This window comes from Anabrus simplex, chromosome 8, assembly GCF_040414725.1.
Source record: "Anabrus simplex isolate iqAnaSimp1 chromosome 8, ASM4041472v1, whole genome shotgun sequence".
Classification (NCBI taxonomy): Eukaryota; Metazoa; Arthropoda; class Insecta; order Orthoptera; family Tettigoniidae; genus Anabrus; species Anabrus simplex.
In genome coordinates, this window is record NC_090272.1 from 14,852,942 (window position 1) to 14,869,569 (window position 16,628).

A 16,628-nucleotide genomic window follows, 5' to 3' on the forward strand; every position below is an offset into this window, starting at 1 on the left:
ATTTGGGCTTCGAGCCCCTAACTCACAATTCTTGGGCAATCAGCCCAACCTTACTCCAAAATAAGTTTTAACAGAGGGGCAGAAAACCCCATTCATGCTCAGGAGCACTAGCTCCAAATTACCGAGAAAAGCCTCCTCGAGGCATACAACACTCAATTTTCAAAAAAGAGCCACTCGCTCTCAACCTTAAGCCTATCAAAGGCCACACCAATCTCCACCTTCAAGTTGTCCTCTAAGGACATATACACAGGGGTAACATACCCAACCTACTGAGGTCTATTAAGTGAGAAAAAGGTTAATTACTTGACCTCTAAAATAACAATTGAGAGGAGGCGATCTGCACTCCTAATACACTGTTTAAAACCTACTTGGCACTAGGCCGTTAATGCAAGGGCTAATCCCATACTAAAGAGGTGACTTTTAGAAGGAAACAATTTACGTTACATTAGAAGGGAAGAAACGGTTGTGAAAATAAGTTCACCTCAATGCAATATGAGTGGGAGATCGAGAGGGTTAAGCACTCTCTATCCCAATATGTAGTTTTGAAAGAGAATAGAGGCTAAGAGTCTTTACATTTTAGGGAATGTTACATGGTAGAAACGCTTCGGACCCGCCCCGAGAGTTAAACTGCTGAGCTAGCAAGAAAAGAAGTTATTAAAAGGCCATTACCTTGGTGTTGAACTGCTCCCCGAAGAAAGAGGCGCTTCCCGCCCCCTGCTATGTACTTTACACACTGAAAGATGGTACTGAAGTGGCACCGAGACCCGAAAATCAGCAGTTTATATACTCTCGCGGAAAGTTCGAGGCGTTTTTGGAATGAGAACACCCTCCCACAAGGATTTTATTGGTTCATCAAGAAACCCCCTACACAATACGAAGAAGAAACATATTATTGGTTGAAAATTAATTCGAGAAATTCGGGATTGGCTAAATTCAAAACAAGGGGAAAGAAAGGGTTAATATTGCCAACTTAAACAATGACTGAAAGAAATTTAGCAAAGAACAAACTTTTGAAATTAAATTTTCTCAACAAAAACAGTTCTTTCACTTCGCACTAGGGTGCACCGTTGTAGTTCTTCAGTAGTGTCCTCTAGAAGAGAATGTTCACACTTCTTACTACAAGCAAAACAAAAATACTTCGAAAACAACACAGTTCAGAAACTTCAAAATTTCCAAGTAGTGGCATCTTCAGGGTAACTTGAAAATTAATACATAAGACAAAGTTCAGACTTCTCCCAGTAGGGGAGTTTCAACTGGCGCAAAGTTTAAATAAGCGGCGTGGAGGTGTACCGCCCGGTACAATTATTATTATTATTATTATTATTATTATTATTATTATTATTATTATTATTATTATTATTATTATTAGTATTAGTATTATTATTATTATTATTGTTATTATTATTATTATTATTATTATTATTATTATTATTATTATTATTATTATTAATGATCCATATTATATTTGTTACTGTTATTCATGGTCTCACTTATCATCATGATTATTATTATTAATGACCTCAGCTGTCACTATTATCATTATTATTATTATCATCAATGATCTTCGGACTTGCTTGCGTGATCTACCTTTCACACACGCAGTAATTATGCCACACACACGATAGTTAAATCAAAATTAAATTATCCCAGTAATGAAATCATATTAAATCATCACGCGGTAATTAACTCATAATTAAATCGTAATTAAATCATCACACGTCATTTTAAAGCAACACACGCTCTGATTGAGCCGGCACAAATTAAATTGAAATAGTTCCTAGCAAAATATTTCAGTGGAGGGATTGGAGTTTCAGTCCTGTGGGCGTCTCTTGTAGCTCCGTCATTCTTCGCGTAGCTTAAGGGCACATGTACGAGAATTATTTTCCAAAAATTGAATTTTTTATTTTCATGTATTATTATTCCTTGGAGTTTTCTCTTTCAGAATATATATAGTTTACATATGTTAGCAAGCATATTTTGTCCTAAATGTTGTTTTTAAGAATGTCTGCACTAAGTAGCCAAGCCCCTTTAAATGTCAAACATTTGAAAGTGTCATAACTTTTCCACCAGTAAAGATATCGGAAAGCGGTAAGTAGTATTTTATCAAAAGCTGCCCTGCGTAAGAATTGAATGCTCTTAGACCTGCCAGCCGCAACGTGCTAGGTTGTAAACAGAAGCTAGTATTGTAATGTATAGTAGCGTGCATGAAATTCTCTATTTGTAAACATCCAGCATTTGCCTGGAATGAAAATGGGAAACCACAGAAAACCTCCTTCAGGGCTTATTAAAACTGTACTATGGCTTAGCTATAAGGAGAAACCAGGGTAATTTGGAAACTGAGACAATTTGTATGGGCTAGTTTAATTCACAAAGCATCAACTGATGACCACCCACAGCACGTGGTATGTCCTCCAGGTCCAGACTTCTGGTGTTGGTACCAGATAGCAAAGACAGAGGGTAAAAGATTATTGTCATAAACATTAATTACCTTATGTTGTTATTGAAGCCATAAAACCTAATTATATAGATCTTAGTGCCAAAAATCTCTTGAAAAAATGTTTACATGGACGAACACAGAGCCCTAATTAGAGTTTCCATCACTGCATTTGGGAACGTGTGCCAAAAAGCTTATTTGTAGGTCTTCCTACCCTAAAATGGGTGTATTGGATGTAGTTATCTACTTCAATGCAGGTGCTGCATCCAGATGTAAGGTACTGGAGTCTTTAGGAATATCTCCGGGGGAAAATATGGCCTCAGCATTAGCTGCAATTGATCGTCGTAGGGTAGTTGACTCTGAGAGGGCTGTATTTGAAAGCTCTAAAGAAGCCAGAACAAATAGTAGAAATAGGAAAACACAGCAGGATGATGAGTGTGTCCTAAATCATGAGGAATATGGAGCTGGAATGCATCGAAACTGTAAGGGTTGGTCACAAACTTAAATTTTTACTTTGATTGGCTCTCCCGAAAAATTGTATTTTTTAAGAATATTCATTTTACTATCTCAGTAACCGTTAATGATAGAACACTGAAATTCGGCACACAGTTTTAGTGTGCTATTGTCTGAAAAGTAGACTACAATCATGAACGTAGCCCTTTATTTATGAAAAATAGACCATAAAGTATTCAACAAAATTTATGAAATTTTTAATAACAATTTTCGAACTTTTCCCACAAAAGAACCATTTTATTGTACATCATGATTGTAGTCTACTTTGTAGCTACATGCTGTGGGTAGCATCTGTAAAAATATCATTCATATCACACAAGTAGTTTCCGAGTGTACCCTTCCGACAGCTTGGAGTGATTTTGCAGTCTTAGAAAACATCACAAGAAATAAACTCTCATAAAAAATTAACAATGAACTTTAACCAACAATTAATGATATAACAACAGTCTACAATGTTCATTCATTGCACATAATAATATTTGTCCACCTAGAACAAGTGTATCTGTTCAAATTATGATGGCAAATATAGTGATTTTGCACTATTTTACTATGGTCTTCACAGACACGTGCCTTTAACCTACAGGAATATCACTACACATGCAGAACTAACTACGCCGTATCAATTCCAGCTTATCCTAAATTATCAACCCTTGAATCTATTAAACCACTGGTCTTATAAAGAAATAATAAACTGTGAACTTCCCAAATTATGTAGAGAAATGAATTGCTCCTCCCGCAGATAAATTTCCCACAATTAAAATTTTCCATATTTACAAATAAAGATACTCAGAATTGTACAAAGGAAAAACTATGTGCTCATCTTTGGCACATCTATATTTAAATAATGTTTAAATCCCTAGCATTATAGGTACAGTTTTACGAAAAATAATTCCCGTCCCCTATAGCCATGCATTATAATTTGATAATGCTCAGCCTGCATCCTTTGTTACACCTTCGTCAGCTTGGGTGGTCCAAGTCGGGGCTTAGTACTGCTCCATCAGCACTGAGGTGATCGCTGAGAACACCAATTCACTGCCGAGATGAAAGTCCATGGTGCTTGGTTGATGATGACCCTTGCAGTTACCTGGGCACAGAACATGCCACAATTTTAATTCCACGATACGTAGGACTACTTCACCGCGCACGACTGGCCGCGATCTTTGATAATCAAAGTTCCGAATGCAAGAGTGCTGATACTGGGTATTACGATACGGGCGCACATTGGAATCCGCGATTCAACACCGAGCTACCCTGTACCTTACAGCCACTGTTCCTTTATCTCTACGCGTCGCGGTCTTTGTGTAATAATAATAATAATAATAATAATAATAATAATAATAATAATAATAATAATAATAATAATAATAATAATAATTTTTCAAGTGTTTCACAAGTGGACACAGTTTAAATATTTAATTATTAAACATCGCGTGCGTTAACACAGTGCACTATTCACTCGAATTACTGAATTTCTTTTGAGATTTTAGATTAAAATTCACTTAACGAAGAAAACTAGGAGCACGACTGACAGAGCATCAAGGTCCCACTCTGTAGTCCTTTTAACGAGGATGCTTTTCCCCAATCAAAACGTGCATATGACAGGTAAAATAGTGCGACAATTAGGTGACCAGTATTCACCTGATGTAAATGAGACACATTCGTGCGATCATCGATCGTAGAATCTCATGTTTCTCCTCGCTCTCCCCTCCTTGGGGTGAATCCCCACGTCAGTGAGGTGTCCTAACACTAACCAGATGGCCGCCAGTAGTTTTCTATGGTTTTGTAATTATCCGTAAGTTATTACCAAAAAGGACATCACACACTCTAAATAAATACCCCATTTATAACCAGCTCTTCTGGATCAAAACGTAACACAGGAATATGGATTTTATTAATTCTCACTGTATAGACAACCAACTTGGCCGTGCTAATTTAAAGATGCCTCCCATATTTCGATTCGAAAAAGTTCGCCTCTCCCGCTTTTCTTGAATGTGAGGTTGCGCAACCTATCGCAAATACGGAAAATTTTCAGAAATACATTTTAATAATTGTTTCATCTCTTTCAATAACGTTGATATTTATTTATTTATTTCAAAATTTCTCACCTCAAAATAGCGTTACGTCTGCAATTTAGATGACCAGTCTTGACCAGAGGTCCTTGAACCATGCATATTGAACTGAAAGAAACCATCAGCTCTGAAACCACTTTCTGCACCAGCCGTAGAGTCGCTTTCTGGCAGAAGACACACAAGGACAAGAGATATCAAAAACACCCTCAAAACAAATTAAAATTAAATCACAAGATACTCACCAAAATTGTGGAACGGCTGAAACCAGTCCAGAGGAAACGTAGATCAAGTGAAATGTTTTGGTACGGTAAGAAACAACAAAAAAGACAAGAAAAATTTCCCTTCAGTGAACAAATAAATATTTAATTACTTTTTTAAAATTTACAATTTACACTGACTGACAGAGCAAATGCAACACCAAGAAGGAGTGGTCAGAACTTTATGCCAATTGCAGGGTAGACTGACGTCACTGAGGTATGCACATGATGTGAAATGCGCCGCTGTGCTGCGCACGTAGCGAACGATAAATGGGACACGGCGTTGGCGATAGGCCCACTTCGTACCGTGATTTCTCAGCCGACAGTCATTGTAGAACGTGTTGTCGTGTGCCACAGGACACGTGTATAGCTAAGAATGCCAGGCCGCCGTCAACGGGGGCATTTCCAGCAGACAGACGACTTTACGAGGGGTATGGTGATCGGGCTGAGAAGGGCAGGTTGGTCGCTTCGTCAAATCGCAGCCGATACCCATAGGGATGTGTCCACGGTGCAGCGCCTGTGGCGAAGATGGTTGGCGTAGGGACATGTGGTACGTGCGAGGGGTCCAGGCGCAGCCCGAGTGACGTCAGCACGCGAGGATCGGCGCATCCGCCGCCAAGCGGTGGCAGCCCCGCACGCCACGTCAACCGCCATTCTTCAGCATGTGCAAGACACCCTGGCTGTTCCAATATCGACCAGAACAATTTCCCGTCGATTGGTTGAAGGAGGCCTGCACTCCCGGCGTCCGCTCAGAAGACTACCATTGACTCCACAGCATAGACGTGCACGCCAGGCATGGTGCCGGGCTAGAGCGACTTGGATGAGGGAATGGCGGAACGTCGTGTTCTCCGATGAGTCACGCTTCTGTTCTGTCAGTGATAGTCACCGTAGACGAGTGTGGCGTCGGCGTGGAGAAAGGTCAAATCTGACAGTAACTGTGGAGCGCCCTACCGCTAGACAACGCGGCATCATGGTTTGGGGCGCTATTGCGTATGATTCCACGTCACCTCTAGTGCGTATTCAAGGCACGTTAAATGCCCACCGCTACGTGCAGCATGTGCTTCGGCCGGTGGCACTCCCGTACCTTTAGGGGCTACCCAATGCTCTGTTTCAGCAGGTTAATGCCCGCCCACACACTGCTCGCATCTCCTAACAGGCTCTACGAGGTGTACAGATGCTTCCGTGGCCAGCGTACTTTCCGGATCTCTCACCAGTCGAACACGTGTGGGATCTCATTGGACGCCGTTTGCAAACTCTGCCCCAGCCGCGTACGGACGACCAACTGTGGCAAATGGTTGACAGAGAATGGAGAACCATCCCTCAGGACACCATCCGCACTCTTATTGACTCTGTACCTCGACGTGTTTCTGCGTGCATCGCCGCTCGCGGTGGTCCTACATCCTACTGAGTCGATGCCGTGCGCATTGTGTAACCTGCATATCGGTTTGAAATAAACATCAATTATTCGTCCGTGTCGTCTCTGTTTTTTTCCCAACTTTCATCCCTTTCGAACCACTCCTTCTTGGTGTTGCATTTGCTCTGTCAGTCAGTGTATAAACGTGAAAGATGTCCAAAATTTAAAGAACCTAGGTGCACCTTGAAGTAAACAAATATAATAATTTTAAAAGTAGCGAAGACAGAGTAGGTAACTGAGAATATACAAGTACTTGAATTAAAATGAAAGAGTAAATTAAAAGAAAAATTAATTAATTAAATAAATCAAGGACTGCATTAGTCAGTCAAAAATACCCAAATACCAAAAAAGGGAAGAGACGTGTTCTAATTTAAAGCTCAAATATAAATTAAAATCAGAGAATTAATTATTTGGTTAATTACAAGAACTGTTTTAGTCAGACCAAAAAACAAGCATAAAGGGAAAGACTTCCTCTAATCTAAATCTCAAAAATAATGTTATGAAGATACCTTTTAATTTTTGTAAATGTATTTAATTAAGTTGGCACTTTTCAAGCCTATTTCCGATTGGTCGGATGATTTTGTATTGTTGAAAAATGGTTATGCAAGCCAAAGTCATGTCCGTCATCAAGTTGTGATGTCGCATCATTAAGACATATCAAATTCAATAAAGTATTGAAGGCACCAAGTGCCTTTAATTCAAAATCAATCAAAAACAAACATTGGCGCCTAATAGCACGGCTCTCAATAACCTGAGATATTCAATACAAGCAAGACCATGAAATGTGAAATGCAGAAGTGAAAACAATGCGTCGCAATTGAGGTTAAGCACCGGAGTAAAAATACAACACATCTCGAATTCGTGGAATAATTCACGGATATTGCATTCTCGTTCATAACGAAAATTAGAGCGCTGAGGGAAACAACTTCAACGGAGTGCAGCATAAATCAGTAATCAGGCAAGTACGATTCGATGCTACGTACATACAAAGAAGTAAAGACAAGATTTCAAGTTTGACATTCTTCTCACCGCTCAATGCAAGAATCTCCGTGAGAGCATGAGTCTCTTTGACATATACACCATCCTTGTTATACATACGGTACTCTTAGATTCTAGCCTCTTTGCCTTAGTGTATATTTTCGTAACATAAACAAGCACTGATCAACATAATAATAATAATAATAATAATAATAATAATAATAATAATAATAATAATAATAATAATAATAATAATAATAATAATAGTAATAATAATAATAATAATAAGATAGTAATATATGTCCATTGATCCTCCTGTTGACATAAATATAAAAGATCCTATGTCATATAATCTCAATTCAGCAACACGATTCATTTGAACTTATACATAACCTTCACGCAATCCCTTCGAACTTTAACAGCATAACCTTAATTTCAATATGTCGCAACTAACGAAATTGAAACAATCGCGTGGTCGAGTAAAAGGCACTTTTGTCTAGCGCCTGACACTCAGGAGCCGTCATCGGTTATATTCGGTGTCACTCGGCTCGTAGTGCCGAACGCATCGTGTCGTCGCAAGTCCCGCTCATCTTTCATTCTTCGAAAATCTTTGAGTGGAATAATTTAGCTAGTGTATTATTTAATTCTATCGTGTCGTCACAAGTAATTAATTAAGGTAGTGTATGAAATTTAATTCTAAAATAGAGGTGTGTGCAGTATCTTCTACCGGTACATCCTATAATTATACACAAGTCTTTCTTTCTTTTCTTGCAGTGTATGCATTCCCGCGCGGAAAGATGCTCGCTCCCAATATGTAGCGTGCGGTAGTCAGATGAAGGTTGTAAAAACGTGGATTGAAGTTTTTTCTTTGAGAATTTTGGAGTGAAATTATTAAGCTAGTCAGTAGTCATGAATAACTTTGTGTGAACAGTATGTTCTACATCTTTTAATTATAGAAAAAACTTGAATCGTCATTTTCAGACGAAACATTCAGGTGATGCAGTGAAATTTACATGTGACTTCTGCAGTTTCAGCACTCATAATAAGTACAATTTAAAGTGTCATCTAAGTGCGAAGCACGTAAATCCACGCACAGACAGTGTATTAGTGAAAGTAAGATGTCCAATTTGTTCAGAGTTACTGGACTCAAGAACGGATGCGGTGCAACATTATACGAACAATCATGACATTTCTATTTCACACGAGACTCTGGAATTCTCCAGTAGTGAGGAGTTTTACAGCTGGAAGGCGAACACTGAGAAAGACCATGTCTGTGAGTACGTCACATGGCGCTCTAAATATGTAAGTAAAATTGATGGTTCTACAAAAATGTCTTTTGTTTGTCATCGCGGTGGTTATTTTAGGATTAAGGGGCAGAACATACGGCATGATAAAATTTTGGGAACAAATAAAATAAACGGCCATTGTCCATCGAAAATAGATGTTACATTCAGCTCATCAGGAAAAACAGTTGCTAATTTCTGCAAAACCCATGTCGGTCACGAACTGGGTCGTCTGAGGCTGACAAAATTAGAGAGGGAAGATATAGCAAGTAAAATATCCATGAAAATTCCCTTTGATAAAATTCTTGATGATGTTCGATTTTCTATAGGCTGTTCAGATATAGATCGCATACATCTTCTCACCAGGAAAGATCTGTTTAACATCGAACAACAGTATAATTTAAAATCTGAGGCAGTACGGCATCGAAATGATTGCACGAGTGTCGTAGCTTGGATCCGTGAAGTGGATACATTAGGAGATGTAGTGCGTTTCTACAAGGCACAAAGCATTCCTTCCTCGAATTCGCAGTTAAACATAGAGGACTTCGTGTTGATTCTTATGAACGAATCACAAAGGGAAATGCTTGAAAAATATGGTTCTAACTGCATTTCCCTTGATAGCACACGTGGGATGAATTCATATGGATTTGAACTGACTACACTGCTAGTTATCGACGAAAAATGCCAAGGTTTCCCGTGTGCTTTCATGCTGAATAACAGGTCTGACACGACAGTCATGGAAATATTCATGTCGGTTTTGAGAGAGGCTATGTCTCAAAAACTTGAGCCTAAAGTTTTCATGTCGGACATGGCGGAATCATTCTACAATGCCTGGATGAAAGTAATGCTTCCTCCGAAGTTTCGACTTTTCTGTTCCTGGCATGTTGACCGCGCGTGGAGAAAAAATCTTAGTAAAATTAAAGGAAGGTAAAAGCAGGCTGAAACTTACAAGATATTAAGGATTCTGCTAGAAGAGAAAGATTCGGATGCATTTTCGAGGATATTAAATCAGGCATTAACTGATTTAAAAAGTGACCCGGACACTCTGGAATTTGCCCTGTATTTCGAGCTGCATTATAAACACTGTGCTTCTAGTTGGGCGTATTGCCATCGCCTCCATGCAGGTCTCAATACCAACATGGATTTGGAGCGAAACCATCGATATCCTGATGCGGTTCATAAGAGATAAACTTTTTGAGCGTCTCATTTACTTACACAGAGGTAAAGTAACAAGTAAACTGTCTGAGATAAGACGCGGACATACGAAAGCACTGTCTCTTTCATCAGAAAATGTTATCTACGATGGTGACTTGTGGAGAGTACCATCTGCCAATAGGCATGAAATATACGAAATTAGGAAAACAGATGAAAGAGACTGCAAGTGTAATTTAACATGCAGTGAATGTAAAGTCTGCATTCATGCATATATATGTAGCTGTCACGAGTCAGCCATCAAATTCAATATGTGTAAGCATATCCATCTGATAGCAATGCAGTCTGCTGAAGAAAAAAATACAGACAATTCCAGCACAGAAAATGACCTTGTTTTTCAGGAACGCCCATCTAAAGAGGAAGAAGAAAGACTCATAAATGAGATTCGCAATCCGCTGAAGAAAAATTCGGATAACGATGTACAACAAAGAAAAGAAAAGAAAAAGAAAACTTAGAGAAATGCTCGAACAAATTCTTGCAGAAGTTGAGGATATTGAAGATTCTGAAATTGCTGAGAAACACCTTCAACCTATAATACCTACAATACGGGCCCGGAAATCCATGACGGCACACAACACATCGTCTACACACATGCCATCTTCTTCTAAAAGAATAAATTTCGAACCGCAAAGAAGATTATTCTCCGCTAAAAAAAACCTTATCAAAGAACAGCCTCATCATTGTCAAGACCTACTGTAGACGATCAAGAAGTAATCTGTGCAAATTTATTACTCCGCTAAACTACATACCACAGCCATGTAATAAATATATGTAGTTGTATCTTCCCTATTTTGTTCCACAGTGATATGTTTCTCATCTTTCAGATAATATAAATAGAAATTTCTTTGTTCACTGTATTTTATTAGTTAACATTTTGAGTGTGAACAATAAGTTATTTACAGAATATGTGCAATATGATATGTGACATTGAAAACTGAACTATAAGTGTTGAAACTGTGGTCATAAGTCGTTCTACAGGATTGAGCGTGAACAATAAGTTATTTACAGAATCTGTGCAAAATATGTCAAGTGATATTAGGAACTAAACTATAACTGTGATAAAGATCGTTCGACAGGAACTATAAAATGAGTTTCAACAATCCTATTCCCGGCGCTTCTGGAGATGTAGAACGAATTTGGTAAGCCTACTTTTATGATAAATAATTTTCCAGTATATGTACAGTCCATATACAGTTGTAAGAGGAAGGCGTCTCATCCTAGCAAAGAAAAGTTAAAAGTTTTATCAGCTCGTTCCCCTTACAATATTATATGGGCCTCCATTATAACGATATGATATGAATATTTGTAAATAGCTATGCCTTTCATAATAATATTAGCCACTAATTTTCTCTTAATATGTTAGAAATAACAAGTACCATTAGAACCCGTTATAAACTGAGCACGCAATAGCATTGTAATTCTGTTCACAATACACTCAGCTCGAGGGAAGTGTTAATCCTTAGTTTTGAAACGCTCAAGCAGAGGGAGGATGTGGCTAAATATCGGACGACGACGACCATGCACGAACTTAGCCGATGATGGCTCCTGAATGTCAGGCGCTAGACAAAAGTGTAAAAGGCGCGTTAACAAGAATAATAAAATCGATTACCGCTGACATATCAAAATCAGAGGCGAAGTTTAGAATTAAAAGATGTGAAGAGCTATGGAATTCTTTAGAAGAAGTACAAATTAAAATAGGGGAAACAGAGGTCACTGATGAAATAGCTGCACTTCATTTTCGAGAGGAATGTGAGGAAGAGCGAGAGCTATTTTAATCTATTTATTTCCGCTCAGTTACACAACTGCAAACTATACCAGGTGAAGCAGAGGATGTTCAAAATAATTTGCTAGCTCAAATGAACACGGCAGTAAACAACACCAATCATCAACAGCGAGTTCCACAAAATCATAGCAGAAGAATACGTACATTACCAGAAATTAAATTACCGGAATTCAGCGGCGAATTCACAGAATGGTTACTTTTTAGTTTTGAGTCAACCATTCATAATGATAATCAAGTAAGAAATATTCAAAAATATCAGTATCTGATCGGGCTTCTGCAGGGCGAGGCACACAAAGTCATTCAAGGTTTTACCATTTCAGAAGAAAAATACACAAGAGCGTGGAACTTGCTTGTAGATACATACGATAATCGAGACACATCTAGATTAACTTTTCAAGTTCCCTACTGCTTTTAAAAAACAAATCTGAATCACTCATACAATTACAATTTCATATTCAAACTCACCTGGCTTCATCAAAAGCAATGAAGCAACCAGTGCAATATTGGGATACGTTGGTTATTCATCTAGCAAAGAAGCAGCTGGATTTCATTGAGCAAAGAGACTGGTAAGAAAGCGTAAAAGGCAACACTCCAAAGAAGATGCCAACGTTGGATGACTTCTTGAAATTTTTAACTGAACGTTCCCAATCATATATGCTGTTAAATCGCAACAAAACAAAGGCATTGAACACGAAAGCTAACCCGAAGGACAAACAACCTAGCAAGAAAGTTGTTAAGACGACGACTCAGGCAAGCTGTGAACTGTGTGGTGGAAGTCACCCCATTTTTACATTGAAGAATTAATTAAGCGATCAGTTGAAGACAGAAGAAAACTGCTCCGAGAAAAAGGACAGTGTTATAACTGTTTGAAACCAAGACATATTGCAAAAAATTGCAGAGGATCAAAATGCAAGAAATGTGGACTTCTTCACAACACACTTTTACAGGCTTTGGAAGATGACAAACAGAAACAAAATGTTAAAGAAAATCAAGTGCCCATAAACCTGTGTCGAATCTCAGCATTCACCTGCTTCACTCAATGTGAGCTTGGCGAAAGGAACTACTTCGCAAATACTTTCGTCAACAGCTTTAATTGATGTGAAAGATGTTCATGGAAGAAGAATGACATTCCGAGCCTTATTGGATCCGGGATCTCAGTCTAATCTGTTACCTGGATTAATTTTCTCGGCCAAAAAGATGCATAAAATGTGAACGTCGAAGTAATAATAATAATAATAATAATAATAATAATAATAATAATAATAATATTAATAATAATAATAATAAAAGTTAATCATCACCATCATCCCGATACCAGCAATACCGTATTAACGGTATACCGCAAGTTATCAAAACACAACGGAAACAAGAATACGGTTAGCTACATACTTTAAAAATAAAATCCTAAATAACATAAAAAATGCGGATTAGGGTACTTAAAAACTTAAGGTTCTAAATGACAACTACATACAGGAATAGTGTGGAAAGCGGACTTGGCCCCTATGAGGCTGTAAGATCGTAGGATGTTGTAAGGAAAAGAACATACTCGCCCATACCCTTCGTATAAAATCTAATTAGAGAAACCAAGAAAAGAAAGAAACGTATAGAAAACAGATCGTGAAAAAGGAACAGAAATACAACTGCAACTTGAATCTCGAACCATAAACCAGATAGGATATAACAGACAATCTTCTGGATGGTCCATCATAGGACGACTACAAACTTTTCTCATAATTTCTTTATACAGAGCTACTGGAGGCAACCTGACGGAAAATTAACCCATTACAACATTAAGGTTAAAAGAAATTTTAAAACAGGAAAACCTCCAAACAAAAGGTGGCCTCGTGTGACACAGAGGCATAAATGAAGTTGCCCAAACGAAGATCCGAGGTCATTTCCCGGCAGGATAAGAACATTTACATTTCGCGAAATTTAATAAGAAAGGCCGAAATACACGAAAGTTAAATTTAGAAAGAGGAAAAACAAAAACAAAATCACATGTTATAAAATATTAAGATAATTAAACGTGCTTACCTTAGGGCAGGTTGGCCCCGTAGGTCCGGACCGCGCGCACCGCGCGTCCGACCCCTTCAAAGATCGAAAACGAAAAGCAACACGAAAACGGAAGCACACGCGTACCTGGCATCATACCGGAAATCGTTCGATATCAAACCGCCATTCGGAAAACACCTCCATGTAAAACCAATTACAACACTTCTAATTACAACCAATTACAAAAACCCTGACCTTATATGGGCATCAAGCAAACGACAAGCCATGAATGAATTGCTGACGCAATAATTGAACCATCAATTTCTTACACGGGTCGGTATAGGGAGTTCATTTTTAAACTGGACCAAAATTTTAAAACATAAAATCAGCAAGAGCAAATTATACAATCTTCAAGTTTTCTAGACATCACTGGAATAATTGAAACAATCAAATAAATGTCTTAAATCTCTTGAGGAATTTTTTAAAAAGTTTTTTAACAGTCTTATCCAATAATCTGTTTCTTGGGATACACAAAACATAACAACACAATTTTTCTTCATATGTCCAAACAGTTTGCTTCTAAATAATTTTCTTTCAAAATAATTTTCGGATAGTCTTTGCCAAGAAAGAAAATCAATTTCTCGAGATACACAAAACATTTTCACACAACCTTCTTCATTGAAACACCAAGTGACTACATTTTTTAAAAATAATTTTCAAATAAATTTTCACCGAGAAAACAAAATAAAATTACAATTTCTTGATGTATAGAAAACACTCTTGAGATCGCCGTCCAATAGTTGTATTCATCCAGAATAAAAACTTAAAACGTTTTCTTGCAGCTCAGGTACCATGTCACCCACTACGTGTTACATAATCGAATACAAGAAGCTTTGTTTACCAAATGTCAAGACAAACACACTGATCATTGGAGTAGATCAGTGGCGTATCCTGGAATCTCCACTGAGGCATGCAACTAGTAACCATGCAGTTAACACAATGTATTAAGTAAATTTCAATTCTACTCACCCTAATTACATGTAGGTGAACTCGAGCCAAACAGTTTTACTGTAAGTTTCTGGATTGAACGTGCGTACACAATTCTTGTTTTCTGTTTTTAAATTTACGAGGGTCCGCCTCTGTGGTGTAGTGGTTAGTGTGATTAGCTGCCACCCCCCGAGGCCCGGGTTCGATTCCCGGCTCTGCCACGAAATTTCAAAAAGTGGTACGAGGACTGGAACGGGGTCCACTCAGCCTCGGGAGGTCGACTGAGTAGAGGTGGGTTCGATTCCCACCTCAGCCATCCTGGAAGTGGTTTTCCGTGGTTTCCCACTTCTCCTCCAGGCAAATGCCGGGATGGTACCTAACTTCAGGCCACGGCCGCTTCCTTCCCTCTTCCTTCCCTCTTCCTTGTCTATCCCTTCCAATCTTCCCATCCCCCGCAAGGCCCCTGTTCAGCATAGCAGGTAAGGCAGCTTGGGCGAGGTACTAGTCATCCTCCCCAGTTGTATCTCCCGACCCAGAGTCTGAAGCTCCAGTACACTGTCCTTGAGGCGGTAGAGGAGGGATCCCTCGCTGAGTCCGAGGGAAAAGCCAACCCTGGAGGGTAAGCAGATTAAGAAGAAGAAGAAGAAGAAGAAATTTACGAGGGAAGGCTTTAACTATTTGAATCTTTTCATCAAACGAACGGCCAGTAAATGGCTTTTCAAACTGATTTACAATTATATCCGTTTTAGACTCGTCCATCGTTAATACCACACGTGCGCAAAATATAATAAAACACCGAAAACACAATGAATTAACTCACTAGTTAGCCACAACTCAAGCACTGGAGGTAAGTCACCCCATTGGTCAGTTTCGTCACGTTGGGATGTCGCTGGGGGGTAATTTGTGGGTCCCGTTCGCTGTAAAGATGCCGACTTTCTCCAAGTTGCTAACAGATGGCAGAGGGTAGTACGGGTATGGGGTGACAAATTCTGACCAAGTTTCAATTGCAGCGACATCGTTCGGAGGGTTTCAAAACTAAGTCTGCCACCGAATGCAATTTTAACATCCTTAACTCCTCCATTTGCTGTCTCTTTCTTCCTAGAGTGGAGTAGACGGCGAGACTACACGGGCACCACACGTAGTCAAGCAATGGAACCAGTACAGTTTGCGCGGACCTTTTGAACTTCTGAGAGATGAAATCGTAAATATTCGACTTGAAACAACCTAAAATCGTACATCAGACAGTTCTTTGTGTTATCATAACGCATGCAATGAATGCCTTGCATTCAAGGAGAATACGCCCCTGGAGTAGATTGTTCCAAAGTGGAAACAAAAAGGATTACCAGAGTACATCTCGCTTCAAAGAATGACGCGCTTGGCAGACCCCACATTTAACAAGCCTGGAGACATAGATATATTAATTGGTGCAGGACTTTATTAGTTAATAGTTATAGGTCCACCCAAGAATGAAGCTGAAATACAACCAGCTCTGCAAAACACCCGATTAGGGTGGATTATAGGCGGTGTTTGTTTTGAGAACAAACAAGAATCGACGACAACATGCATGAAAATTAGCAATCAACAATCAGATCAGATGGAAAATTCTGGAAACAAGAAGCAATTCCGGAGATTCAGCATTACACATCAGAAGAAATAATATGTGAAAGACAGTTCACGGACACCGTTCGAGAGATACAACAGGTAGA